Below are 27,231 nucleotides of genomic sequence, written 5' to 3'. Positions count from 1 at the left end.
TGTATACTCATTTTTGAAAATAGCCTTGGAGTCAAATCTCTGTGTCCTGTAGAGAACACATCTAAGTAGCCCTGGATTCTCCAAGCAGAACACAGGATCCCTTTGCTATGGATCTTACGGTGTCTGTCCCATTTGCCTGGCAATCACTCTCTTGCTTTTTCACTTATTTGTAGTGGACAGCTGAAGATGGGGGCACTACTAAGTAATGCAAATTATTTATGTGTGTCTCTGTTAACCCCCACCTTTAGTCCATGAACTCGCTGTCTCTTACAGTAACTCTCCAAGACAGGAATGGATTTTTAGTGCAGTATTTGCAGGACTTCACAAGGTCAGGCCCTGTCTGCAACTGTGGGCGTCACGTCATTAGCAGAGGTCAGAACAGATTTTGGACACAGCTTGCAGCATATGCAGTCATGGGCTCACATTATGCATACAGCTCTGATTATCACAGAAGTCTAGGCCTTCTGCAATCAGGCCAGCTTATAGCTTTAGGCTTCCCACTTGAAATTAAGTTAAAAATAGTTGGCCTTTGTTTTACTGAAAGCTTGAGCAGTGGTGACCTTTTGCATCTGTTAAGCATCTCCTGTGACATGCCCCTTAACATTTAGAAGATGCGGCTCTCAACTCCAAAGACACTCTGCTCTCCAGACTCTGATGGTTTGTGGTATTTTCTTTAGGACCAGCCCTGCTGTGGAGCACCAAGCAGTTTGTATAGACTTTGGCAAGATTAAGCCATGCAGGCAGCGGGGAAACGCTCCTCCAGCATTTCCAGCACACGCAGGTCTGGGTACAGGACCTGTGCTGCTCTCCACACCAGAAGCTGAGTTTTGCTCCCACTACTTTCTTCTTAGAGACTTGGCTTTCCATCTTCTCCTGCAGTGCAGAGTTCCTATGCGTCCTTGTAGCTCCCTTAGGGATAAGCTGAAGCTCACACTACTGAAGAAATGTGTTTCTTTCCACACTTTGTACTCAGCAGAGGTGGGTAGTGTATGGCTACACACAGGACAGGCACCTAAAGACCTATAGACATCCCTCCCTCCTCACTGTAGGGTTCACCCTGTCCGCCCATCCCTCAGCAAACCAAAGACCTCCCTAATGGGAATTTTTGGGCCTTTCATTTAATCTGATCTTCACGAGATGAGCTGTTAATATTAATGGGCTGTTAATATCTAAAGTTTGGCCAAAGACTGATGCTAAACTTTCTTTTAAAAGAGCATTGCAGCACATCAGATTTCACTAACAATGTACACACTTTTAGTGGCAGCACTAAAACCAGATGAACTATCCCATGGAGGCAGGCAGGAAAAGCTTGTGGTCTCAGACTTCACAGGGAGCCATTGAGAGAGTCAGATGGAGAACACAGATATGAACAGGAAGTTGAACCAAAACATAACAATCCTCTATTTTCATTGACCACAGTAAGTGAAATGCAAAATACAGAGGCACAGAATAGAAACTGCAGACTAACACCAGCCACAACAGTAGCAGATGCCTTAATTTTGTCATTTTAAAACATCTGTCCGTAAGAAGCATTTCCTCAAAGAATCCAAGCCAGAGCAGCTTTTATGAAAGCAGAAAATGCAAGTCAACTTCAACATGTCCACCTACAGCCAAATTTCCAACCAGCTTGCATCTACTCAGAACAGTAGTCAGCAGGGGAGACTAAGACACATAGAGGCTTTATGTCCCAGAGCAAACTAATCTATGGCTAAAGTTGGTCCTGTTTTGAACAGCAGGATAGATGAGACAAGCTTCAGAGGTCCCTTCCAACCTGGCAACACTCAGTTATCTGGTGAGGCTACTAGAAACTTGGTCTTTTGCTACTTCAAAATGTTGTGTTTGCCCCATGTTTTTCTGTTTCTTCTGTGTCTGCCCTAATGATAATATCAAGGAGTATGGAGTGTTGTTTCCAAGTAGTTTACCTGCTTATTCTCCCATGTGTGGGAGGAAGCATCGCAGCCATCAGAGAGAGATGGGAGCACTGCATCACTGTCCTTCAGAGATGTTTTAACTGAGTGTCCCAAGACACATGGAAAATGAACAATGCAGCCCCCATAGCCAGGCTCCTGACAGAGCAGCTGAAGCAACCTGCCCCATTCAGCCAACAGTGCAGCAGCACCTGCAGTATTCACTGCTGCAGTACTTGTGAGTCAAAGTAAAGCAGTGAACTGGGAATGACTGGGAGAAGGATTATGAGTGGCTGAAAGTGAACTAAACTTGCTGAAGACTGTTTAGCTTCTCCTAGTCATCTTATTTGTAGTCAAGTGCACTGCAGAACAGTTCACACAATCTTTATGGCAGGTTGAATCCAAGCAATTCAGTATTTTTAAATTCTTAAAAAAAAAAAAAAAAAATCACATCCTGTCCTTGAATGGGATCCTGACAATAACAGTGGTGGAAATATATCAGCAATTTAAGATAATTCCTTTCAAAGAAACAAGAGTCATTTCAGTTTCTGGAACAAGCACAGAAATAATTTTCTGTGGAAGAAAACGGACACCAATATTTACTGTCATTGATGCAGAATAATTTCCACAATTACTCATAGTGCATGTCAGTCATAAGTCAGCAAACAGCATGGATCACAAAAGTATTTCTAGCATAACTTCTCTTAAGTACTGAGAAAATATAAAAAATAACAGTGCATCTACTAGAGAAAATAAGTGGAACATGATACAAGCAAAAGACACTTGATTGTGAAAATAAAAGAATCTCAATTTTGTAATCTAATAGTACTGTTTTTCAAGAATCAGTGACAATGAAAGTGATACATATTACTAGGACAAAGGTTAAGGCATTACAAAGAATTTACTTACTTTTCTTTCAGCACAAGTAAAGAATTACGGATGTGGTTGAAAAGACATATTTTTCTCTGTGGTCACCAATGCCTCGAACCATGGAAATAGCAAAGTGTGTTGGTACTGCACAGCTGAAAGTGGACAGATGCGTTGTCTCCCATGAGGCTTCTGAGCATGTGGAACTGCAGGGATCTGCCAAGCTGCAAATGAAGCCCATGCATGGGGGTTGGGTTTACACAGGACATCCTCACCAGCAGCTTCTGGTCAACCTTTGGTTTGGGGGAAACCAGATGGCATGGTCCCACCTGACAGCCATCTCTGTGCCCTTGTGTTGAAAGACTCACAAGAGGTTTCCCAGATCCCTGAAGACCACCACAGAGGGGATGACTATTCCCAGCTGCAATGTCTAATTGCAGCAAGGATGACAGAAGGGGAAAAGGTAGGGAGCCCAAATCCTTCCTAGCTATCCAGAAAACCTTCTGAACCTTGAAGGGAGAGCTGTACCGTACTGTTTCTGCCAAAGTATAGAAGAATGTGGGAGTGTCAGCTCTGTGCAGCTGTGGGGGATTCAATATGTTAAGAGTCAAATCATGTGTTACTGGTAAATAATTAAGAGGCAGGTGGCATTGGCCTGTCAGCCCTGCACAGCTGTGGGAGATTCAATACTTAAGAGCCAAATTGACATCAGCTGGTCTGCTTTGGGGAGCTCAGTGAAGGTGGAGAGCTCTGCTCAGGAGCTCTGTCCTGCGCTGGCTTGGAGAAGCAGCAAGGTTTGGAGGAGAAACAGGCCTTTGAAGAGAGATACCAGGCTGTGCTAGTGTGGTGAAGAAAATGGCAGCACTGAGACTGCCTGTGTGGTATGGAACTGTTTGTGGGATAAGAGTATTGATGACTGTCTAGCTGCTGATTTGTTTATTATGAAGTAAGAGCTTGGATGAGAGCAAAAGTATGTATTATTGTATGAGTATGTATTAATGGAAGAAGAGAAAAAGAGAGACTTAAAGAAAATAAACAGCCTCTGCCCTGCAGAAAGAAAGAACACCACTGTGATGTGTGAATTATTTTTGGCTGCTACAACTTATTACAATTTAAAGCAACTTATTAAAATTTAATACAGAAGAACACATAGATTGCAAGACAAATCACACACAAGGAAGCAACTCAGAGCAACAGGTGAAAAGTTTTTATCACTTGTGTAAGTACTGAAAAGTGCACACGGCAAAGGAGAAAAACTGAAAAGAGATTCAATTTGGTGGTGTAGATTGGTTCTCAACTACCTGCCTTAACCCAGATTCAATCACTTCCACAGGGAGAAAAAGAAAACAAACAAAAAGAAAAAAGGTGGTGTTCTGACCTATACTGAAAGGCTGAACATTGCCTGAAGCCTGGCCCTGGACTGTTTCTGAGGAAAGATATACTGACTTCCGAAAAATGAAAAGAAGGACTGAGAGGTACACAAGCTGCCTCAGTGGTCATCTAATAGCTAGTAGGGTTTATCACAGCAAGCTGGATCTGGGGACAACTGAATTTGAGGGCCAAAGCATGAAGAAATGAAGCATGAAGTTGTATAAAAACAGATGGCAAAGCCTGCAAAGGGCAATCCCTGGTAGGTCCCTTAACATGCAGCACAGTCTTCTTGGGCCCTCCCTGGGCATCTACCTGTTGTTTGCAGCAGAGAACGGTAGCCCCAAAAGCCAAGGGGCCATCCTCTGCTGTCCCTGCAAGGGACACATTTCGTAGGGAGATAGATGTAGAGCCAGGTTTTGGTCTCCAGCCCTTTACACACATTTGAGGCAGTTTCCCTTTGACCATCAACTACATGGAGCCCTTCAGCTCATTGCCCTGTTAGAGGAGATCTCATTCTCTTTCTTTTTAAGCCAATATAATAATTTTTGGAGAGGAGCAAGCAGTGAAACAGCTGGTCTGGAAATGCTGGTGGTGGGCAATACTGTATTAAAAAACAAATGCTGCTAAAAACCTCAGTGCCCTTATGTGCACCACAATTCTGCCACTGTCTATGAAAATTGCAAGCACTCTTAACTATTTCCTTCATCCTTGGATGCTTACCATAACAGCTAGATTATAGAAATCAGTCACTGAAACAATGAATCTCCTGTAGCAAATATATATAGGACTCAAAAGAAAAAGGGGGGAAAAGAAATCTCTTTACACACATCCTCTGAAAAATGTTCAGTTTGCCCTACAGTTTCTTAAGGACATAGCACAAAAGACAAATATTTAATTGCACTCCCAACAAAAGCCCTTCCTTCTACCTAATCCTTTTTGTTCTTTCCACATCTATCTGCAATTTACAATTGTTTACTTATCTTATTGCAATACCTGCCTTTCTATAAGCATATATCTCCTATTGCCTTGGGAATTCTCGAGCTCTCAGCACACTTTGTTTTCCAGTACAGGACATGAGGATTTTTTCAGACTCACTCATAGACTGGTAAACAGATGAATTTTTCTTTCTTTTATTTCCAAAAGTGACTGGTAAACACCTGGTCTGCTGTCTTTTGGCTGGATTTGGAAGAATTTCTTAAATCTGATCTGAAAATCTTAAACCACTGCTGTCTGAAAGAAATTCTCAGAATTTTTATTTCTGTTGGACATTATTCAGGAATAAAAGCTGAGCTCCCTCGTACTCCTGCATGATATTCTGTGCTGAGCTAAACCTGTGAAGAGAAATCACCATGCTGCGGTCAGCAAGGTTGTTTCTGATTCACGGTGTTTTAATTATGAGCAGAAACTGGTTGATTTAAAATGGTAATGCTGCATTCTTCTAGAAACACCTAAGTGGCCTGTCATGCAATCTCGTCTACTAATAGAGACTTTTTTTTGGTTACATGCTGCCTACGTGTGTTTATACACAGTCCACTGCAGTTTATCTAGTGTAGCAACAGATTGAATTTTTTTTTAAGTATTGGCCACATTTTCTTGGAATATGTTCCTCTTACGTGGATTAAGTTAAAATATAACTTAGAATCATGGCAGGTCTTTTCATTTTTATCATGCCCTCACCTTCCCTCTTCCATTTTCTCAGCAAAACACACTAGGAATAAAGCTTTACCAAAAGCTGTATTAAAGGATGGTTTGTTTTGCTCCAAGCGGGTATGACAGTCATTCAGTTTGTCATTAATAAAGATGGTTTTATACATCTCACTGCACTTCTTTTCAAAGAGGAGTAGCTATGGTTACAGTTGTATGGTAATGGTCATTTCAGGTTATGATTGCTAGCTGCAATTCCCCTTCCTCCAAAACATCACAGTTTTCTCATTTCAACAGAGCCTCTCTTGACTTTGCTGTTTAATGAAAGACACAGCAAGGAAAACCGCTTTCTTCTCTTTGGCCTTTGCTCTGATCCACCACTGAAATGGCATTGCGTTCTGTGCCACTACATTTTTTTCACCATCGACTGTTCTTTTCTAAAAAGCTTGGAAAACAAAGATGGATCAAGCTCTGGATTTGAATCTGAATTGAGCAGAAGCACCTGAAAACAGCAGCAACGTTCAGTGCTCCTGTTGAGACCAAGAGCATTCGTGCGATCACCATGGGGATTCTAACATTTCTATATCTAACAGCGTGGTTCAGAGGTCAGATCTGGTTATCAGGTTTCTTGAGCTTGCACATCTTCGATTTAGAAGTACTCTTGAACAGTAGGCCTGGCCAGTGAGTCATGACTACTAATTCTCCTACTCATCCTTTAAATCCACCCATTAATCTCAGAGCTGTTAGCTCTTTTTTGAACTCACCTCACCTTGTCTTTACTAAAGGAAATTACTTAGAAAAATTCTTAAACATATAACCATGGTCTGTTCTGCAAGTTTCCAGCATATAACTATGCTATAAGTAGATGGTCAAGACCAGTTCAACCTACTGATTACTAAAAGATTTTGTGATATGCTCTGATATTTGTTTCCACTTCCACGTCTTTTTCTAGTAGGGAAACAAGAAACTTCCTTGAAAACAGTGAACAACTTAAAACCCAATGACGAACATAGCAGTCAGGCAGTCCACCAAGCTAAAAATGTTGGTTTGCAGGAACACCTGCACAGGTTTTTCTAACACAGCCACTGAACAGTGCAGTCATTTTTAAACAGTTTTTGCATAAATCTCTGATTTGGTCTACTAGAAGAAACTCCATGAAAAAGGAAAAAAATACAAGGAAAGACTAACAGCTTGCCAGTGAGCACAGTGTAGATGAATAGCTCTCCAGTGAGCTGGAAACAACCTCTGCTGGGATTTTGAGCACACTGACTTAGCACACAGATAGCCATGAGTCTCAACTCTTAAGTTGTGTAGAAAAATCTGGCAGAAGCCACATGAAAATACATGCTGCAAGCTACTAAAACAGTCACCTAAATTATGAATGTAGGAGCCCTTCACCCCCACACTGTCAACACCCCCATACTGTCAGTGAAGAGAGGGACATCAGCAAACAGAAGTTTAATCCATCAAATATCTGAATCCCCTTTGCAGGTGCCCATCTCTCTCGAGAGCCTCAGTTAAGTATCTAAACTTAGGTAAGAGGAACCTGGACCTTAGTAAAACAACCATCTGCCAAGGACAGTTAAAAAAAGATGTCTGCTCACAACCATCTTGCAGAAAAAATAGCCACAGGTCATGAAAGTCATTCCCGCTGGAATTACACCATTACTATACCAATCCGGCCTGTTGCAGCAGAGGAACAACTACCAACCCTGAAGCTAGTTAGATTAAACCAGTGTAGGTTTGTCTTCGCTCCACTGCTCACACACATCACCACGTACCAAAATGCCTCACTGCTTCAGTGTACACCACCTCACTACACCCTCCTAAAGTAGGGTCAGGCACGTAGCTCTGGTTTAGAAGTGAGGAAACACAGCTCAGCAGGACAACCCTCAGGTCATATAAGACAGCCATGATTCCTCTCATGGACCTCCAAGCCTCAAGCCAACGTCCACTGGCCCATGCACCTCCTTCATGGTGTCTGTGATGTCTGGGTTTCTGAACCCACCCCCAGTAAAGTGACATGGGGCAGCCTACAATGGAGCAGAAGCAGGAGTGGACCTCAGCCCTTCTTGTCACTTAGGCACATGCCATAGCACCACACCAGCCAGCTCCTTTTCTGAAAACCTCCTTCAGGTGGAGAATTCAAGGTAAAATTGTAGAATACTTTGTTTTTCACTCCCAAAGGAGATTTTCTTTGTTAATGGAATGTAGAATTGTACCCTTGGTGTTCATTATTTGTTGAATTTTGAATCAAACACTTAAGACTTCAATGTTCAGCATCCAAACTGGGTAACAGAAAGCCTATATTCAGAGAAACACCTGTGGAGACATAGAGCAAGTGTGCACAGCACCTGAAATTTCCATTGCAGCAGTTGGCGATGTGAATGGATCTGAAATTCCACATGGAGCCCTGAATAATACGAGGAAACCTCCTGAGCACTAATGTCTCCATTTCAAATTATGATCGTTCCTTCCCTAGTAGTTTATAGCAAAAAATGGCTTTAAATAGTAGGGGGTAGCAGCATGGAGATACAGCAGCGTTGCTCTTCAGTAGCCCACAAAAAGTCAATGATGCACTGAGGGTCTAATTTGCGTTCATCAGGATATAAACAGATATTTGTGCCTATCAGTCTGACCCATGCTTAAAGAGGAGGAATCGTAGCAAATATTCTAAGCAAAATTGTAGATTTAAGCCCAGATATAATATTGAGGGTCAGCATGCATTTGCAATTATACAAAAATAGACAACAGTGACTGAAATGTCTGCTAAAACTTTTTTTTTTCTGCTAGGAAGCTGTTACTTCAACAAAATGCTTCTGAGATTTTTGGGATATTTATTTACTTCAAACAGGATTTTCATGTAGATTTGGATATCTAACAATGAGGTTTTCAATCTAGGTTGGTCATCTAAGCTTGCTCTCTAGAGAGGGCAATGGCAAAGAAAAGTCCTAGGTTGAGAGGCAACTTCCAACCACCTCTACTAAATGTTGCTGCAGATTTTTGTATTCAGTGTTTTAAAAATTAGAACTGAGAAAGTAGTACATCAAATATCTGCCACAGCAGCTCAAAATGGTGCTGAGGTCAATTAATATTTGTACACTTTCCTTTTAAATTCATTTCTGACCAGTGTTGGAGAGGACAAGTATATTAACAGAAATTAGAGGACATTTGAAGTTAAGTATGGTGCTCAGAACCATATGCATTTGCACTCAGTCAGAGAACAGAAATAGTAATGGGTGACCTAAGCCCCCACTCAATATTAGACACCGCAGCAGAAAATCTAAATATAGAACTGAGCAAGAAAAGACTGGAATTACTCATAAAATTTATCTGACAAATAACTGGTACCTCCCAGAAAAGAATGGGTATATTTGAGAAAACTGCAAGCTGTTCACAAAACATTTGTAAGCAGAAATAGAGGCAAAGTCACTGAGCAAATTATTCATTCATTCTGATTACATTGTTTGAACTGATGCAAAACTGTATCCAAGTTTTAAGTAAATGTTAATTGTGTCCTATTTTCTAGCTTCACTTTACATTTTGCTAAGAAATTAAATGTCAGAATGTCCCTGAATGTGCACTCTGAGAAATGAAGCTCTCTTGAAGTCCTTTAAATTCCTAATCTTATTGCACTTAAATGTTATTCCTTCAGCTGAAGGAATTATTTAATGAAATACAGTATATTTCAGGGTGGCACATCAAAAATGTCTATTTCACCAATCTCTTCTTTTATCATGTCAATTTTCTATTCCACTTTATCTTATTGGAACACTGAAAGTTCAGCCACTAAGCCTCTTGTAACTGTTGTCAGAAATCAGTCCTAAAGTTTCTCAGCTTCTGGTTTACTTTATTTTTTTTCAATCAAGCAACAGCATCTGAAATATTTCTCCTCTGCAAAAATCATTGAGTGCAGAGAAAAAACATGGTTTATCTTTTTTGCCAGTGTCCATGGATACTGTCAAAATGTATTTATCTTCAGGGTGTATGTGCTAAAGGACTGGTACCCAAATCAGATGCACTCTGGGCATCTGTATGGGGTGTCACACTTACGAACAACACCCCAATTCACTGAAGGATGGAAAACTGTTGCTCCTACATTAATTGATATCAACCTGGCTTCAAAGCCCCCAAGACAGGTTTGCATTTCCACAAACCCTGGAAAAACACAGTGTCTGCTTGTGCCACTGGTGGGACTACTGGTCCTGTGGTTGATCTGTCTATATACATGCATTCCCCAGTAAAATCCCTATTAAATTTAAAATGCTCACTGTAAATTGCCCACCTGGAATTACTAGAATATAATTTCTGTGTCATTCATTCAGTGCTACATGGCTTATGATCAAGCCTGATTTGGTTAATGCTATAAGTATTTGAAATTTAAAAAAAAAAAAAAGGAGAAACCCCATTTTCTCTACCTCATTTTTTACATCTGTTTATTTAAGTTGGAAAAATTAACCAAAGAAGAATGCCAGGGACCTGCCTCTGGCAACTCATTTTTGTGCTGCAATTTTTCTTCCCCCTCTCCTCTCTGCTCCTCAGGAGAGATCATTAATATGAAATGCTAGGGGACAGGCCAGCAATTCCACATTACTCACTCAGAGAGAGCAATTATTTCTAGTCTGATTTGCACCTTGCAAGCCAGGCTTGGTTCGCAGGTGGGACCAGATGGTTGAAGGAACCACACGGCACAGGAAGGTGCTGGGATTTATTCACCAGCTGCTCAACTCCGCCCCAGAGTGCTGTGTCCCGCTGATGGGCGAACGCATTTTTAGTTGGTGCTCAGCAAACCTTAGCTTCCCTCCAGCACTGCCTGTGCCAGGGTACTTCATGGTGTTCCACCCCCATGGGTGAGAAAACTGAGGCACAAAAGGCTTTAATCATGCAGGTTCTCACAGCTGCTCAGGCGGTGCTATCCATGCACCACGTCCTACTGTTTGGATCTCTTTTGAGGCAACATGATGGACTATCAATTATCAACATCAGTTAGGAGAAAGCAGGGCAGATGCTGAGGAGTAAAAGATGAGCTAAAAGCAGTTTCCTAATGATCTGTGTCCTCCATAGCACAGAATATCTGTGTAAGACCAAGATGCAAGTACAGTGACGTGATCAATTCTGGTACTGCCTGGCAGTGCTACAGCCCCAGCTTCTGCAGGAAATTAATGGGGACAATCTCAGCCAGCGCATGCAAGTGCATGGGAATCACTTGGAATGAAAAGCACTCTGTCTAGAGAGCTCAGCGTGACTAACTGATTATTACTTATAATTACTTATTATTGCTATCTTACTCCAAGTTCCCACATTATTGTCATCATCATCATCTGGGTAGAAATTCACAGAAAAATCAAATAAATGTGATGAAAAAGCACAAAACTGCATTGAAGCCTCTGGTTCTACCTAAGTGCATTATCAGTGGAAACATGACCACGTTGCAACTCCTGTAACCCTCAGGATTTCCACGGGATAAGGGTTTACACTCTGCCCTTTAGCTGCTTTTGACTGCTCTCGCTGTGGGAGGAGGCTCTTTCGGAAGATGATGCTGCCAGACCACAGCAGCTCACCACAGGCATGGGGTGAATTAGGGCAGCCCTAGGCAGCAAAGCATCTAGAGCAGTCCCAAGTCAGGGGGAAGGCGGTGATGACCTTTCTGTTCCTGTTTAAGACCTCAAGAACTGCATAGCAGAAGTGCTAAAGGCCACAGGAAACTCAGCCTTTTAGAGCTAAGCGCTATACACCCACATCCCTGTCCAGTTATCTCTGCATTTACCCTGCCCTAGGAGTGCCAAATGCCCCGTAGTGTCAGCCAAGACTGTAGCCTGCTGTCTGCGTGCAGCAGACTCCCCTTCCCACCCTGCCCTGCCCTGCCCTTGCTTCCCTCTGATTCTCCATAGTTCATCTGTAAAATATTTCATGCATTTTTTTGGATGAGTCTCCACCCCATCCTTGTTTCCTTCAGAGCCACAATGGAGCCATCCTCGCAGCCCTTGGAAGGAAACTGGCAGCTTCACAATGAAGCTTTATCAGACCCGGACATGTAAATATTTCTTATAAAATGTGACCTGACGTCAGTTCCCACACCATGCCACTTGGGACTGCACTGCCTCACTCTCCTTTTCTAAGTCAATCCAGAGGCAATTTTGGGTTGGTCAGCCACCCAAAGGGGCACTCTCCCTAACATGCTAAAATTAAGTGTAAGGCACATGACTAACAAAGCACGTCTGCCTAGTTACTTTATCCAGCCATGAAGAAGCAGGGAAAACGTTGGTTGGTGAAACAAAGATGAGCTAGATCCTAAATTCATAACCAGAGCCTGTGCGTGAGGGGATGGGAAGTTTTTTGCTGGCTGTAGCTTAGCTACCATCACATCCCCCACTGTGTAATGCCAGGTCCACCCGGGACGGAGCCCATATCGCTGCTGTGGAGAGGAGCAGCGAGGGACACCAAAGCTGGAGGAGGCCCACGCCAGGCTCCTGCTTCTACCCCTACCTTTCCTCTCTCACAACAGGAGCTGAACCTCAACACACATTGAGGTACCCCCTCTGAAAGCAGCACAGACATTGCCATTTATTCCCATGTCTGATGGCACTTCAAATCATTTCCTCATCTGTTAAATGAAGTCCATGGTCCTTAAGCATGTGATTCACTCAGAGAAGGCTGTCCCTAGATATTTCTTCCCGGTGGCGAACGGGGATGCACTAGTTAATAGTGGCACAGTGATGGAATTGCCAGACAAATGGGAACAGTTCTCATCATTTTAATAATCTAGCACTACTAGCAGCACAGGTATAGATATTTTTAAAATGTGATTTTATCATGATGGCATCGGTATCAGAGAATGTGTTTGTCTTGAGGCTAGACAGTAAAGAAAGGAAGATATTGGGTTTCCTTGACTACCTTTCATCTGCCTTAAAAATTATGGGTTTCCTTTATTATCTGGTTTCATCGGTTATCGCAAGTAAAATAACACATCCTCAACCCTGTTAATAACTTGTATGTTGGTGGCTTCCCCACCTTCTCTCTCCTGTCTCCACAGATGGGGAGAATATTTCCTGCTCTCTGTGCTCCTGGTTTCCTCCCCCTCTCCATGCTCCTCTCCCCTCACCCACCTCCATGTTTTGAAGCAGGAAATATTTCTTGTTTGTTTACAAGAAGGAGGGAGAAAATATTTTTCAAACAAACAAACAAACCTCAACCAGGCAGTGCTCAGGTGATGTGCAGTGGAACAGATTTCAGCTAGTTGCTCGAAGAGGACTCGTCAAATTCCCTAGAAGAGAAATTACATTTCAGAAGGAGCTGGCCTGGCCCTGAGTGGTGGCTGAACCTCCAGACCTGAGCTCCCTTCCAGCCTGAATTGCGCGTGATTCAATGATCAGCCCCACCCTGTAAAGCCCCTCTGTCTCCAGGACAGACCCATGGTGCTGGCTGCATCCTGCTTGGCTCCACTCATGGCTTATGCGGTGCTCAAGCATCACTGGGTGCTTGGCTGTAATACTTGCCATCATTTAAAACCTTTTGGGACAATTTTTTATGATTTTGACATTTCAGGGCTCTCTCAGATGCACATGTCAACAGGGAAATACATCATTTCGGGCTCTGTCTTATTCCCCATTGCCTTCCACTTCCCCAAAGTAAGTGATTATTTTGCATTCAGTCTCTCAATACCAGTATCCTAAACCATCTGACAAGCCCTGCTTGACTCCTGAAATCTGGTTGCTTTTGACATGAAAATCATCAACAGCTTAAAAGTAATGCTGCGTAAGGACTTGCCTCAAGGAGCAAAGACAAAATGTTCTCTGCCATCATTGGTGTGGCTGATAACAGGAAAAGAAGAAGAAGATGCAACAAGCTATGTCCTGTTGGCACATACTGAGCTAATTCAACAATTTTATTGTGCATATTGGAATATAAAGGTATAATCTATTTTTTGCTGCTGTTTTAGATGCAATAGTTTTAAATAAACATTGTTATTGCCCTTAAATAATCATTATCTCCTTTTTTATGTCTGGCACAAAATTAAGCTACAGAACAGTGCAGGAGACATTTAGAGATTGAACACAGAGAGAAATGTATTCATCCCTAGCTGCTGTTCAGGCACTTATCTATCTGCTGTCCAAGCTGGCCAGCTCAGACATGCTGTGCTCACGGGCCAAAACGGCAGGTAGACTGCAGTAAACTGTCACGTGGGAAAGAATACTTATTTTTGTCCTTCAGCCTGCAGGAGGAGAATCTGCAGGTCCACTGAAAATTACTTTTCAGAGGGTCAGGTCCTTCGCTGTCAAAATTCTTGATGTTTTGTTCATTTGGAGGGGTGGAAGCAAACATTGGAATTTGTATGTGCTCTGCTAATGCCAGTGCACTCTTTTTCTCTACTGGCAATCTTGTGAAAATCAATTTCTGTCTAAAAAGATAATTTCTGCAGTTGCTATCAGCTCCTGCCATATTTCATGTGAATGAGAAGGGGCTGTTGTTGCTTTCCACTGGTCATGCTGGCTCTTCCAGTCCCTGTACACTTCATGGTCCCTGTTCAAGCATGAATGTTCCAGTCTGTTTCTCTAAATAACTCCTTGGTCCCTCATCTGTTTGGCTCCAGGGACTCCCACACCCTCTTTATTTCTGTAGATAACTAAAAAAAGGTGCTGGTTTTTCACACAAAGTTGCCAGACTGTCCAGAATCACATCAGTGATTCCCAGCATAATCTTACTCGACATGGCATTTAAAAATACGATTATTTATAAACAACATGAAAATGTAGCCATTTTTTAAATATTTGCTCCACAACAGTTACTGATGAATCAACATTTCCCATCCTTCCCCTTCCAGTAAGTTTCTCAGATAAGAACATGCTGCCCTTCCTGCTGGAAATCCTGTCATGTCTTTGGAGACCTCGTCTTCTTCCTTCCTCTCCAAGGATGCACCAAGAATGAAGGAAAAGTTGTTAGGATAATGATATCAGGTTTTTGTTCATGTAGGGGCTATACTTTAAAATTCATACAACACCCTTGAGCCAGATCTGTTGAGGTTTTTGTGCCATGCTACAGAACAAAGATAATGACACGGATGTTTCCTACCAAAACAAATAGTGGTACCACTCTGAGGAGCTCCAGGTGAACATAACCCAGCTGGGCTGCATCAAGATGCACAGACACAATAGGAGCAGGGGACATCCACTTGCTGTAGGTCACATCTGGTAACAAGATGAAACTTGGCTACCATTTACGGAAACTTTGGGGTCCCCAGGACCAGCAGTGCTGACTAAAACAACTTCTCCTGCTCCTGTATCCCTCGCTTTACACAACTCACTTGACAAGATCATGTCATCACACTAGGTACTGTGGCAGTGTTTATATATGCAAGAAGGAAAACTGCAGAAAGAGAATCAGTATATTTGGGAAGTGGATTTGCTCATCTTCAGTCTAAGAGCACTTTAGCTGTCAGAGGACTCTCCTCAAAGGCCTATATGGCACGTTTTATATTGCAGTCAAAAGCACTTCATGCTGATTGCCGTAGCACTGAAATGGTCCCACATGAATCACAAGATGGAGAAACCTCCCTTCATAAGTCAAAACCTGATTATTAAAAGAAAATGTGATACAGACACAACTGGAAGTAAATACGGGCAGATTTCAAGCCAAAGGTGAATGAAGGAACTCCTGTAGAGTTGTTTTTAGTAAGCAACTTTTCCACTCAGGAAATCCTCAGGTACTTTGTGACTAAAAATAGGAGTAGCAAAGTGCATTGCAGTTTGTGTGGGACTGCATCATCCTTGAATAGGAGGCAGGTACAAATGCAGATTATTCTTTTTGTAATTCTAAGATGGTGTAGCACAATCATGCATTTGGTTTTCTCTTTTTAAGCTTCCTGAGATGCTTTGTTGAGACATTATTGAAATGTTATTGAGTTTCATTTGACCTGCTGTCACTGTACTGTCACATAAATTGGGAATAAATCTGACATATTTAAAATGCTTCAGAACAGCTTCTGCTTTCTAAGCCTGCAATTCCTCTGCAAGGTGATAAAACAACACACTGAAATCCATGTTAATTTTGTTTCAGGGTGATTTCATGTAGATGGCCTGGCATGCAACATTTCAAGCTTGTGTATTGTTTGAGCTGTCACCTAGGCTTTTCTCTGCAACTATGATGGCTAGAAACTTCATTTTACTGTTAAATGAAAACTGAGACTCTCATGCAACCTCATCTCTCCAGAAACTCTCACTACCAGAAAAACACAAATTATCACAAGGCCCTTCAATAAAAGAGATCATCAAGAGCAATGTACTTCCCAGTGAATTCCACATTCAGGGTTTGATTACCAATGAAAGCAAACAGAAATGTAAAGAAGAAATCCTTATTACATCTGTTGGCTAGCCAGGTTTACTCACTGGTGCTCTGCAGTTTCCTAGAAGTATGTGATTGGGCAAATACCCTGCAATTTGATTCCTTGCTCCAGTTCGGCCCCACATTCACAGGGTGCTGGGCTGGGCTATTAGCAGCAGGTACAAGGCTGGTCTGGGAGACCCTGAGACTTTTTACAGTTACTTCACCCATCAGCTGAACACACAGGAGTCAGCCCCATTCTTTTCTAAAGGCACCCTCTAAATCGTCTGTCCAGTTTGTTGTAGAGAAAGCTCAGCTTTGGGCCACTGATCTTTGGATTCTCTTTAATTATAATTTTCTGGCTGGCAGCCTCACTGTCAATGATAACTGAGGAAGTAATTTTCACAGAAGGAAGAAATTCATTCCTGTGGTAAGTACAGAGGTAACAGAGCCAAAAGTTTTAGGTTCTCTTCCGAACTGCACTATACATACATTTCCTTTTTGCAGGGCAAATCATTTAACCTCTCTACCTGTTTGTCCTCATCTCTAAAACGAGGAAGGCAGAACTGACCCAGTTCTTATTTCAAATGGCAAATAGTTTCAAAGCATTTTGAAGTCACTAAATAAAAGGCATTTCAAAAGGACAATGCATTGTTCCTGTCACACTGCTATGTAACACGTAACGAGAGGTAAAATATGAAATCAAGGGAAGCTTAAATCCCTCCTGAAGCTTATAAAGGTTAATGCTCTGCCTTCAGATTCGGATGCAAGAACTGTCCTGAACATGCTACACATATTTAGGATGAAGAAGGAATCGAGCTGACAAAAAAGCAGTTGCCTGTCTCTTTGCTTATAGAAGTTTTAACATTGTGATAAGAGCTTTTGCCTTAGTGATAAACAGACACACGCACACCGGGATACATGTAGGTTTGGTGCCTTTTATCAAGGCTATGTCAGGTGAGGATCTGGCTCGAGTCCTTGTTCTACTTTTTCTTTTTCCTTCTCCTGTTAAAACTGAAACTATTTCACCATAAAGCTATTAATACTTCAAGAGGGAAGAGTGGTGACGAAAAAGCAGTCTCGAGGCACAGAGGATGTAAGTCAGCTTTTGGACATCAGAGCAGAGTTCACATGCATTTTCTTTACAGGGTGGATCGGCTGATCCGTCATGCAGGCACCACAGCCATGATGAGAAAAGGGGCACCTAATGTTCTCCTTCAGGTTCAGCCACATCTGCCTCCATTTATCTTAGAATGAGGCATTGCTGTTGCCGCTAGAAATTAACTCAGGGATGCATGAGTGCTACTAAGATCAGGGTCTGGGTATGACACCAGATCATTGCCTTTTGTGCAGGAAAGAGTGCCCTTGGAAGAATTGGTAGGAATTTGTAACTGGAGGAAGCTGAGAGGAGCAACCCCAAGAGCCAGATTCTAACCTGAGAATGAAATTAAATCATGTGTGTTCAAATAAAGTTCCTGAAATTCAGGATCAGAGGCCACACAGATATTTACTGCAAGCCCTGAAAAGAAAGGTAATGCGCAGAGACTTGGTGAAGCTTCTCTGCAAGAATTTCACAGGGGGAAAAAGCCAGTCCTAAGATATGGAGTTTGTTCCTGTAGAATCAGCGGGGATCTGCTGTTCCTATGTGCAGTTATTGCCCATAGCAACTACAGTTCTGACACACGGGTCAGACTTGTAGCTCAGAGTCCAACACATACCATCAGCACGGAGGGGAATGCCAACCAGAGGAAAGTTTACAGGACTTTTTTTGTTGACTCTTTGAATACACCTAATATTCAACCTGACTGCCCTGGTACCACACCTTGCATATGGCACGAACCAACCCGCTTGGCAAACTCAACCACTGACCCGTTGTTTCAGTTCCCCAGACACAGCACAGTGGGTCGGGTCAGCTGCCAAGAAGGCTCCCTCACAGCAGGCTCAGGATGTGTCCTTGCACATGTTCCTACAACAGCCCTGACTTTTCCTGTATGTGGTGTGGGGCTCCTGTCATTAGTACACTCACGCTCTTTTGTAACAGAGCAGAGTAATATGATAACAGGGTTTTATTTGGGGTCTGTCTTCTCACTGCTCCCCTCTCCGCACAGCCTCTCCAAACTCCCCACTAAATCTTCTGTTTGTTTCTTAAGCAAGGATAGATTCAGGAGAAAGAGATTTTTACTTATTTTTGTAAGAACTTGAACCAAGTGGCCAGAGACACTCAGAGACTCAAGACAAGCCTGAGTGCATGAGGATGACACACAAATTTGGGGACGTATGACTGAATGCAGTGGGATCCGGGACACCTCTCTTCAGGGCTCAGAGTTGGTCAAACTCTGCTCAACATGGGGTCTGAACGGAGAAGCAAAAGGACCAAACCTCCTCTTCTGAATGTCCCAGAGATAACCTGTAGTCTTAGTACAACTTCCACATGGACACAGGCCCCAAATCTTCACCCTCTGGCCTCTATAGAGCCAAACTGATGTTTCTAGGTGCATTTAGTCCAGTGGGATTTACATTTTTAATACTGTTCATTGTTCTCCTGCCAGAGGTGGGATTTCTAGCAGTTAAAGTGTCCACTGATCCCCAGGAAAACAACTGTCCAGAACAGAGGGAAGAAAATTAAATGCAACATTGATACTGCTCATGTACCTCTCTCCTGGAGAAATTGTGCCCATTTATTCTGTGAGAATGAGGCGTGTTTTGTATTAATGTCCTAGATCCAAGCCATTCTTTCACAAGATGGTCCCTCGTCTCCCACTTCCCCTCTCTCATTCTCATTTATCAGTCAATGTCTTGCGTAGTAAAACATGTTTTATAGGATTCTCTTTTTTCTTTAGGGGAGAGGAAGACAGGACAATTTTGACTGTCTATACAAGATTAAAAGCTTTTCCTGTGTATCCCTGTATTTAGCTCATAGGAGGCTGTTTTGTTTAGGCTTTGGCTTTTTTTTTTTTTCCAGGATGTTCTGTCTGCCACCAGGGAATCTTGCAGACTGCGGATCACGCAGTTTAGGTGCTCTGAAAGTTGAGCTGGAGTCATTTGGTTCAAACCAGGGGAGTTGCTTTATCCGTTGCTGAAAGGATGCAACGTATATTTATAATCACTCAGTGCAACAGCAATCCCCACCCTGTTCCCATCAGTAAACACAAAACAGAGGGCAGTTTACCAAACAGGACCTGCCAAAAAATAACCACAGGGATGAGTAACCTCAAAATAGGTTTTTCATGAGAAATTTGCACAGTGCTGGGGTTCATGGTCTTGTGTTACCTCTCTATTACAAGTTCTGGTTAGCCTATTTGAGACAGGGCAGGGCCATGTTTGGAGCAGGATGGAGAATAGCCACAGTGCTTGGATGAGGGTATTTGCAGAGTCTGCAGCAAGTAATAGACCCTGTGTCAGACTGCAGCTGAGTAGAGGAATTCCCTGGACAATTTTAACTTATGTTCAAAACCACTTTGATGGACTTTTTCAGCCCAAATGATTATTAAATTGTTGAGACAAAGTGAGCGAAGAATCTCAGATTACATTCCTGGGAGCTGGGCATCCTATTGGCAGCTGGAAATTTGGCTTCTTCCAGTTAGTGTCAAAGCCTAATATTTATTTAAAGCTAGGCTTTGCAGTGCTCTTTATTGTATTTAGAATATTTTCTATCAGTCTCAGGGAAGCTGCCAACTCATCTTAGCCAAACATGACTCCTGCAACCTAAAATTATTGCCTTGTCACATTCAGCCCATTTCTGGGGGACCAAATTAGGAACATATCAACTGATTTATATATTGCAGAGCCAGCCAGTTATCAGCCAAAGTTGATAAGCTGCTCCATCCAGCAAGTGCTAACAGAGTCATCTATGCTGAAGCCAAAATTAGGACAGAGCTCTACCAAGGAAACAGAAGTAGCTTCATTACACCCAGGGGAGCTGAAGCCTGAGGCTGGCTGAGACACACAGGACGCCCACCCATGGCTATGAACCAGAAAGTCTGTCCTATTAACCCCCACCCCATGGGAAAATGGAAGGAGGTTCAGTGAGAAATACAAGTCCCACAGTTCTGTGAAGGAGCTGGATTATTACTGCTCTGCTTACACTGTCTGAACAGCCTTCTAATAGTTTAATGCATCTGAGTCACCATTAATCCAGGAACTGACCTACTAATCAATAAGCAATAGCCAACAACAGAGATGGTGATCATTTGCTCTTGGTGGCTACTGGAGAAAAAGACCAGAAGACATCAGCTGAAAGGACAATGCTGGATGGACAGTAGAAAACAGATCTTAACGTGTGGTCAAACAGCAGAGCGGGTTGGTGGGTGAGATGTGAGTGATGTCTAAGAACAGATCATTCCTGACAGCTGTCAATCAAACCACAGAGCCTGCCCTAGAACCAGCAACTGAGCTTGATGATTAAATGGATAATTGCTTGATCACCAACACTGCATGCTTATGACTAATGTGGAACATCATGAAAAAAAACTGTGGGGCAGGAAGGGGAGGATGGAACATGTAAGTGGAAATAAATCCTGTCTTATTTTTTGCTCAATATAGGCCTTGGAAATCATGTGTGAGTGAGCATTACAGACATGTTCCATATCTACATACAAACAGAAAAAAAAGAAGTACTATAGAAATATAATAGAAACGTAATATAGAAATATATAAAAATACTAAATAATAAACACTAAATACTAAATAGATCAAGTACCACCCTATGGTCTCAAGAGATGTGCTGTAGTTTTGCAGGACCAATCCTGTGGCTGGTGCAGTACTAACGGGTCTCTTTGTCCACCTTTAGTTATAAAGATGCTGCACTGAGGCCATACTTTGAAGTGGTCTCTCTTGAAACTAGGAGATGGGGTATTGTACTGGTACAACAGACCAAAATCTCATTGTAAGGAAGGTCGGAAAGTCTGTGGCTGCTATCACAACTTGAAGAATTAAGTGTTTATTCCATTTCCTTTTTCCATGTCAGTGATAAAGTTCTAGTATGTTTTTGAAGGAAAAGGAATCCCATTGCCCATATCTCCTTGACTGCCTTCTGGTTTTGCACTCTGTAGTCCCATACAGACATACAGGTACACACATAAATACAAAGGCTAGAATCTACCTTGAATAAAACCCAAAAGCCTGGCATCAGCATCTGGCACATCCACTTAATTCCAAGAGCTTGGATTTAAGGGAAACGCACTATAGTTGCCAGAGTCACTAACCCCTGAACTTCAGATCTCACACATGTGTGAGTTGCCCAGACAAATCTAGGATACTCGAGGTCTCATAAGACAAATACATCCAACCCTGTCCTTTCTCTCATGCTGGTGTGAAGCCTCACAGCAGCTTCTGTCACAAAGTGCATTTTTTCCAGCTCCTTCTAAAGCTGTAGCTAGAGAGCACAATGTGAAAGTTTGAGTTGCGGCCACTTGCCATTGCTATGCAAAGGAAAGAACTGTCTTTATGCCCGGCTAATCTGCAGAACTCATTACCACAAAATGACATCCAAGTCAAGGGCTTAGCAGTGCTGTATGCACAAGGGGAGGACCCATGGTTGCACAGAACTGTGTAAAAACCTACAGCAATAAGGGAACGTTATGCTGTAAGGTGTCCACCAATTAGCATTTGGCTCAGAAGCTAATTGGCTTAGAGAGCAAAGCCCATTACAGGCAGATGACTTCACAATTTTTACTTAATGGAGTTGTCCTTTTCCTCCAAAGTATTGCTACAATACACCAACAAAGGCAGAACACTGGATTTGATATTGATCTCAGCCATTACAGAAATTCCTTTGTTTCTGTGTCTCAACAAGAATAGCTGTGTATGTCATTTGAAGAATATCTATTTTATTTATTTCCCATCTTCTCATCCCCATTCTCCATTTTTATAGATCTACTGGCATAGAAGTTGGATGCTTCAGCGAATGAGGTTAACCTCTGACCATAAATTACTGCTCCCTCAGGAGGAAGTGGTAATAAAAAAGGAAACTGCCACAACTACAGTGGAGGACAGCAAAGGCAGACAGACCAAGGGTTGTACAAATTACAAAACCACCAGTCCCTGAAACCCATACCAGGACTAGCCATGCAAATGATAAAGTGTGACATAAACACACACAAAGTTGGACTCAGTTTGGCCAGAACAATCATTCGTACGCCAAGAAAAATAAGCATCTTTCCCATTTTCCCTGGAGTTTCCTATATAATGGCTCTCTGGGCCTCTGTCACATCAGAAAGAACACGTGGCAACAGACCACAGGCAGCTGAAAAGAGAAATGATCAAATCATCTGTAGCATTGCTTTTAACTATCATATCATACAAGAATAGAGGACAACATAGCCCTTGGTAATGGTGGCCTGTCCAGGATAAATCAGAGTGAATGCATAGACGAATGCACTACCAGATGCCCATCGTGATTTCTGTATCAAGATTGTGGGCTCATCCCAGTCTGTGATGGGAGTTAATCCATGTGAATTTACATGCTCATCTTGAGACCTTTTAAAAGAATGAGAAAGAGATAAACATCTTCTTTATGATTCACTCCTGTCTAAGGCACCTCAGGTTGAGTTTCTGAGCATGGAGGGACCTAAAATCACTGCCATATGGGGGAAAGCTACACAGGTCAGTTGTAAGAAGGAAAAGGAAAGAGAGAATGAAATTCTGCAGGGCTGTGGCTAGCAAAGACGGTGTTTCTGAATGGTCTTTGTTTGGGGGTGTCATGCACAGGTGGCTTCTTAAAGCATTCTGGTGAGAACCAAGCACAAAGTGTGAGCGTGGGTGAAAACAAAATCTGAACTAAGCACAGAAATAAACACTCACGCACTCGGGAAATTTGTCTCAGAAAGGCTCCCTACATTTCCTAAATAGTTTCAAGAGTGCTTTCTGCTTTGCTTCTCTTTTTTCTTGGCTGATGGGAAACTGTCTATAGTTGTCCTAGAATATATTATGGGTTTAAGGGGGACAAAATCTTCCCCACCTCAGCTGACTACCACTTCTGCAGGCTTGGCCTGCTCCAGCACTCCTTGAGGCTTTTTGTTCCATAGGTGCAGAGGAAGTTATTGGTTCTTTTATTAGCATCAAGTTAGAAACTGATCTCCATTGGAAAAGGTTAAAAAAATTAAGGTGATATGGAACAGCCTCAATGCCAGGACTGGCTAAGCAAACTGGGAGTTTCCAGTCTGGAAAATAGGGGAGGGAGGGAGGGAGGGAATGATGTGGGTCTAGAAAATCATGGGAGTGGCATGAGGAGTGTGAAGAAGCAACAAGAGCTGCACTGAGAAACTTGGGGAGCACTAAATGAAACTAGCAGGTGACATGCTGAAAATAAGCCAAAGAAGATGTTTCTGCGTGCATCTTGCAGACAGGCTATGGAAAACCTTGCTGTGGATACTAAAAGCACACATGCCCTCAAGAAGAGAGTGGTTAAGGTCATAGCGGACAAAGACACCAGGAGCTATTAAGCAAAAAGATACCACCTCTCAGTCAGCATGTGCCCAGATGGTTGCAGGCTGGGAAACTAATCCTGTAAAAGACTATTTCCTTGCTGCCTTTTAAATGCCTCCAATTTGAGCCACTGTCAGACAGGATGATGGAGTAGATGAATCTTTGGTATGATATACTATGGATGGTCTTATGTTCTTAAATGTTTTTGTCCTAAATGGAGAACATTACAGGAAGTTGCTTCTCCCTCACCTATTCCTTTGTGCTGTTCCCAACTGAGTCTTATTTCTTACTAACATCCTTAGATATACACTGCCTCTCTGCAACCATCTGCAGGCAGGCATTCTGCAGGTCTTAAACCTGCCTCTCTTCCCCCTCCTGTGCAAAGAACAGAAGGAATGTTAGTCGCCAAAGAAAAGATTTGCTGCCTTTGCACTCAGAGCAGCATAGTCTTTGCAGCCATGGCAGCAGCCCCACACTATGGTGTGCGGGCTGGCTGCTGGAGGCACACAGGGAGCTGGCTGCTCCCATGCTGTTGGCTCTCCTCCTGATTTCCAGCTGCTAAATTGCATTAAAAGAAGGTAGGACTGTAACTGAATAACATGAATTTTCAGTGTAAGCAACTACCATAGTTGCCAGAGGGATGTGGCCCATGGAAAGAAGGAAGCCAAGATACTCACCCAGGGGAAGGGAAGTCTTCAGTGGACACTCAATATTAAAATGAGATCCATGCTTTTTATCCTCTTCTAAACCATTTTCCCTATCTTGCTTTTTGTTTGGAGGTGGTGGAGGAGTGAGATCAACATTGCTATGAGACTGAAGCAGTAAATAACTCTTTATCATCATAACATTGCAAACCATTGCAAAATCTCTACTGCTGTCCAGGCCAACACATGTAATAAGCTACTGCCAAACAGGATGGCAAAAAAGCAAGTATTAGCAGCTGACCCTGGAATATTTTCCTTGTCATTCAGGGGCATTGCTTTCTTGACTCAAGGAAGAGGACAAAGAACAGTCAAATCACACAGAATTGAGTTAATATCAGAGCTGTAAAAATGTCATGACATTACTTCAGCTTGGGTTTCCGGGGCTATGAAAAGGGATTTGAAGGATGCTATTATTCAGCCATCAAGCTGTAGCATTATTTTGATGTTCATGGGACTAAAAGAAAAACTCTTCTAGAAGAATGCCATACGCTTTAACACAGGCTAATAATTTCAGTCTACAATTCGTGACCATACTCCAACAATCTATGGCAGACAACTCATTTGTTACTCAATTATATGTCACAGAAAGACAGACAGTGTATAGCAGCATAGCTCTATTGATTTTGCCAATATACACCAACAGAAGATGCAGCTTATATATTTTTAAACAATTTCTATAAAACAGTGTTAGATTTCTACAGAACCTTGGTGGTTTCATGCCTATTAAATTTTAATACAGTGCATAAAATTGGCAGAAAATACCTTATGAAACAGTCTTTGTTACATCTCTTTATCAGTTTCCATTTGCCAGATTCTGCTACCTTTATGCATTTTGAATAGTCCCTTACTCCTGAAACAGTCTCACTGAAAATGATGGGTTTTCTGAGACCACTGCAATGTACCTCTAATGGAGTAACAAAAACCACTGAAATGGAGTAATAAAGCCAACATAGCTAGGGAATAAAAAGATGTGCTGAATCCTACCCCCACAGATACACCTCCAATACAATTACATGTCTCCTTGGAAAGGAGACATGTTGCAATTTCCAAATCCTGCACCTTGCCTCTTTCCACACAAACTATCATCAAGGAAAGTGGGAGTGGTATTATTAAGAAGTATGTTCCCTCCAGTTTGCCCTGGGTCAAGCCTGCTACTCCCTAGAGCAGGGTACTGCAGTACATGTCAAACACAGAATAATACAATGGCTGTAGCTTGCTTGTGATGAAACCCAAGGAGCACAGGGCAATAGTTGCACTGCAGGGATGCAGTGTCAGGGACAGCACAGTAGCTAGGCATGGACATGCAGCATAACTGTTCAAACAAGCAAGGAGGGTGAAAGTACAGCACCACTGGTAACACCACAAGAAAGGCTGACAGGGTAGGACAGGCTGTGAGGACAGATCAGGACCATGCTGAAGCAGGAAAGCAGCAGAAGAGCTGGTGGGGTGGGGGGTGCGCAGGTTGGTGACAAAAGGGGAGCATAAGGGTCACTGTGAGAGGCAGTATGACTCAAAAAGAGCTGGGAGCACATGAAGGGTTTCATCATGCAAAAGTGGATGGAGAATGATATAAGAGAACTGAGGGGAAGATCTGAAAACATGTGATGAGGCCATGGGGAGCTGTGGGAGAAATGAGAGTTAGAAAGTCTTTTTGCCTGATGTGAAGGCAACAGTCAAATCTTTCTGAAGAGGCTCCGCTGTCAGTGTTGGTGTTCATGCCAGTTGGCTCCAGCAAGCAGCATTCGTCAAGGGGAAATAGGAAGCTTGGTTATGAATCCTGAAGGAAAGACTGAAAGGACAACTGCTTTCCTTAGTGCTCTGGGATAATGCTGGGAAGGAAGAGGCAGCTCTCGGCCTTGCAACACCCCCACAAACCCACTGGTGCTGTCAGGATACCTCAATGGCTCATCTCCCAAGGCTGCCTCTTCCTTCAAAAAAAGCTGCTAGTTTAATCCTTCTGCAGGCTAAAGATGTCACCAGTAAAATCCCCATATCACCTGCACAGTGTCAGTTTATGGACTGCAAATAAGTCAGTGAAGTTTGCTCCTTTAAAAGTCATTTATGATCCCGTAGGAATGTTATATGAGTGCACAACGGCATGGAGTAAGGGTGACACACTGTGTGGACAGAGAGAAGTGCAATTCCTCCCTTCCTTCCCAACTTATTTTGAGAGATTTGGTCCTTTTTTTGAAATCTGAGTCTGAACTGAGGCAAACCCAAAGCAGTCCCAGTGGAGCTCTCCTTTGGTTCCTTCCTGCAAAATGGCCGAAGCCTCCTAGGTGAGCTCCTCCACGCAGCATTGCTGCTGCCGTAGCAGCACAACCTGCCTTCACGCCAAGCACTCCCATCTTGGATTAAGCCACTAGCAACAGGCAATAAATCTGATGATGTCCCTGGACTCCGGAGAAGATGATGAAGTTTTCTGCGACCTACTAACTGCTGCCACAAATCTATGGTAATGAGAGACACATAGCTTCAGAGCAAATGCGCAGTTAGCTGCAGATGACAATTTCTCCAGCAGTCAGTGTGGACTCCGCGCTGTGCGGAGAAATGGAGCAAGTCTGGCTCAAGGAGCTTAAAGCTAAAAGAAAAAAGATTAAGCAGCAGTTTCATGCTTTTGTTGCATTTTTAAAACAGACTGTGAGTTTAACCCTCATCTGAAGAAAGTACTACCTTACACACAACTAAAAAGGTTGCTGTGATTAGAGATCTCGATCCTAATTGCTAAACACATCAGCCAAGAGACTAAAAGACAAATACTTGTACAAAGAAATGATAAGAGAAGCAGAGATGAGAACTGCACAAGTCAGTCTTCAGAGCCCACTTTGCTGATTTTTAAATCCTTTTTTTTCCTATTGAAAGCCCTTGCTATTCCCACCTCTGTCATTTAGTGTATGAAATCCATGCAGTATTTTTCATTCTTCCTGATGCCCAGAAGAACCTCTGTATAAAAGAGCCTTGTGGCATTGTTAGAGATATTAAGGCTTTTAAAAAAT

General features: G+C 42.6%; 1 long non-coding RNA gene across 3 annotated transcripts in view; it reads right to left on the bottom strand.

Moving 5' to 3' along the window:
• LOC141927939 (uncharacterized) overlaps positions 1 to 27,231 on the bottom strand; it is a 75,595-nt gene that overhangs the window by 38,493 nt on the left and 9,871 nt on the right. For all 3 annotated transcript variants that reach the window (XR_012624635.1, XR_012624634.1, XR_012624636.1), the window contains exon 3: positions 12,977 to 13,053. This is a non-coding gene — a long non-coding RNA (uncharacterized LOC141927939). The remainder of the gene's footprint in view (positions 1 to 12,976; positions 13,054 to 27,231) is intronic.

Source organism: Strix aluco, chromosome 10, assembly GCF_031877795.1.
Source record: "Strix aluco isolate bStrAlu1 chromosome 10, bStrAlu1.hap1, whole genome shotgun sequence".
In the NCBI taxonomy this organism is placed as follows: Eukaryota; Metazoa; Chordata; class Aves; order Strigiformes; family Strigidae; genus Strix; species Strix aluco.
Note: the sequence above shows the minus strand (reverse complement) of the source record. Positions and strands in the feature narration are given on the sequence as shown.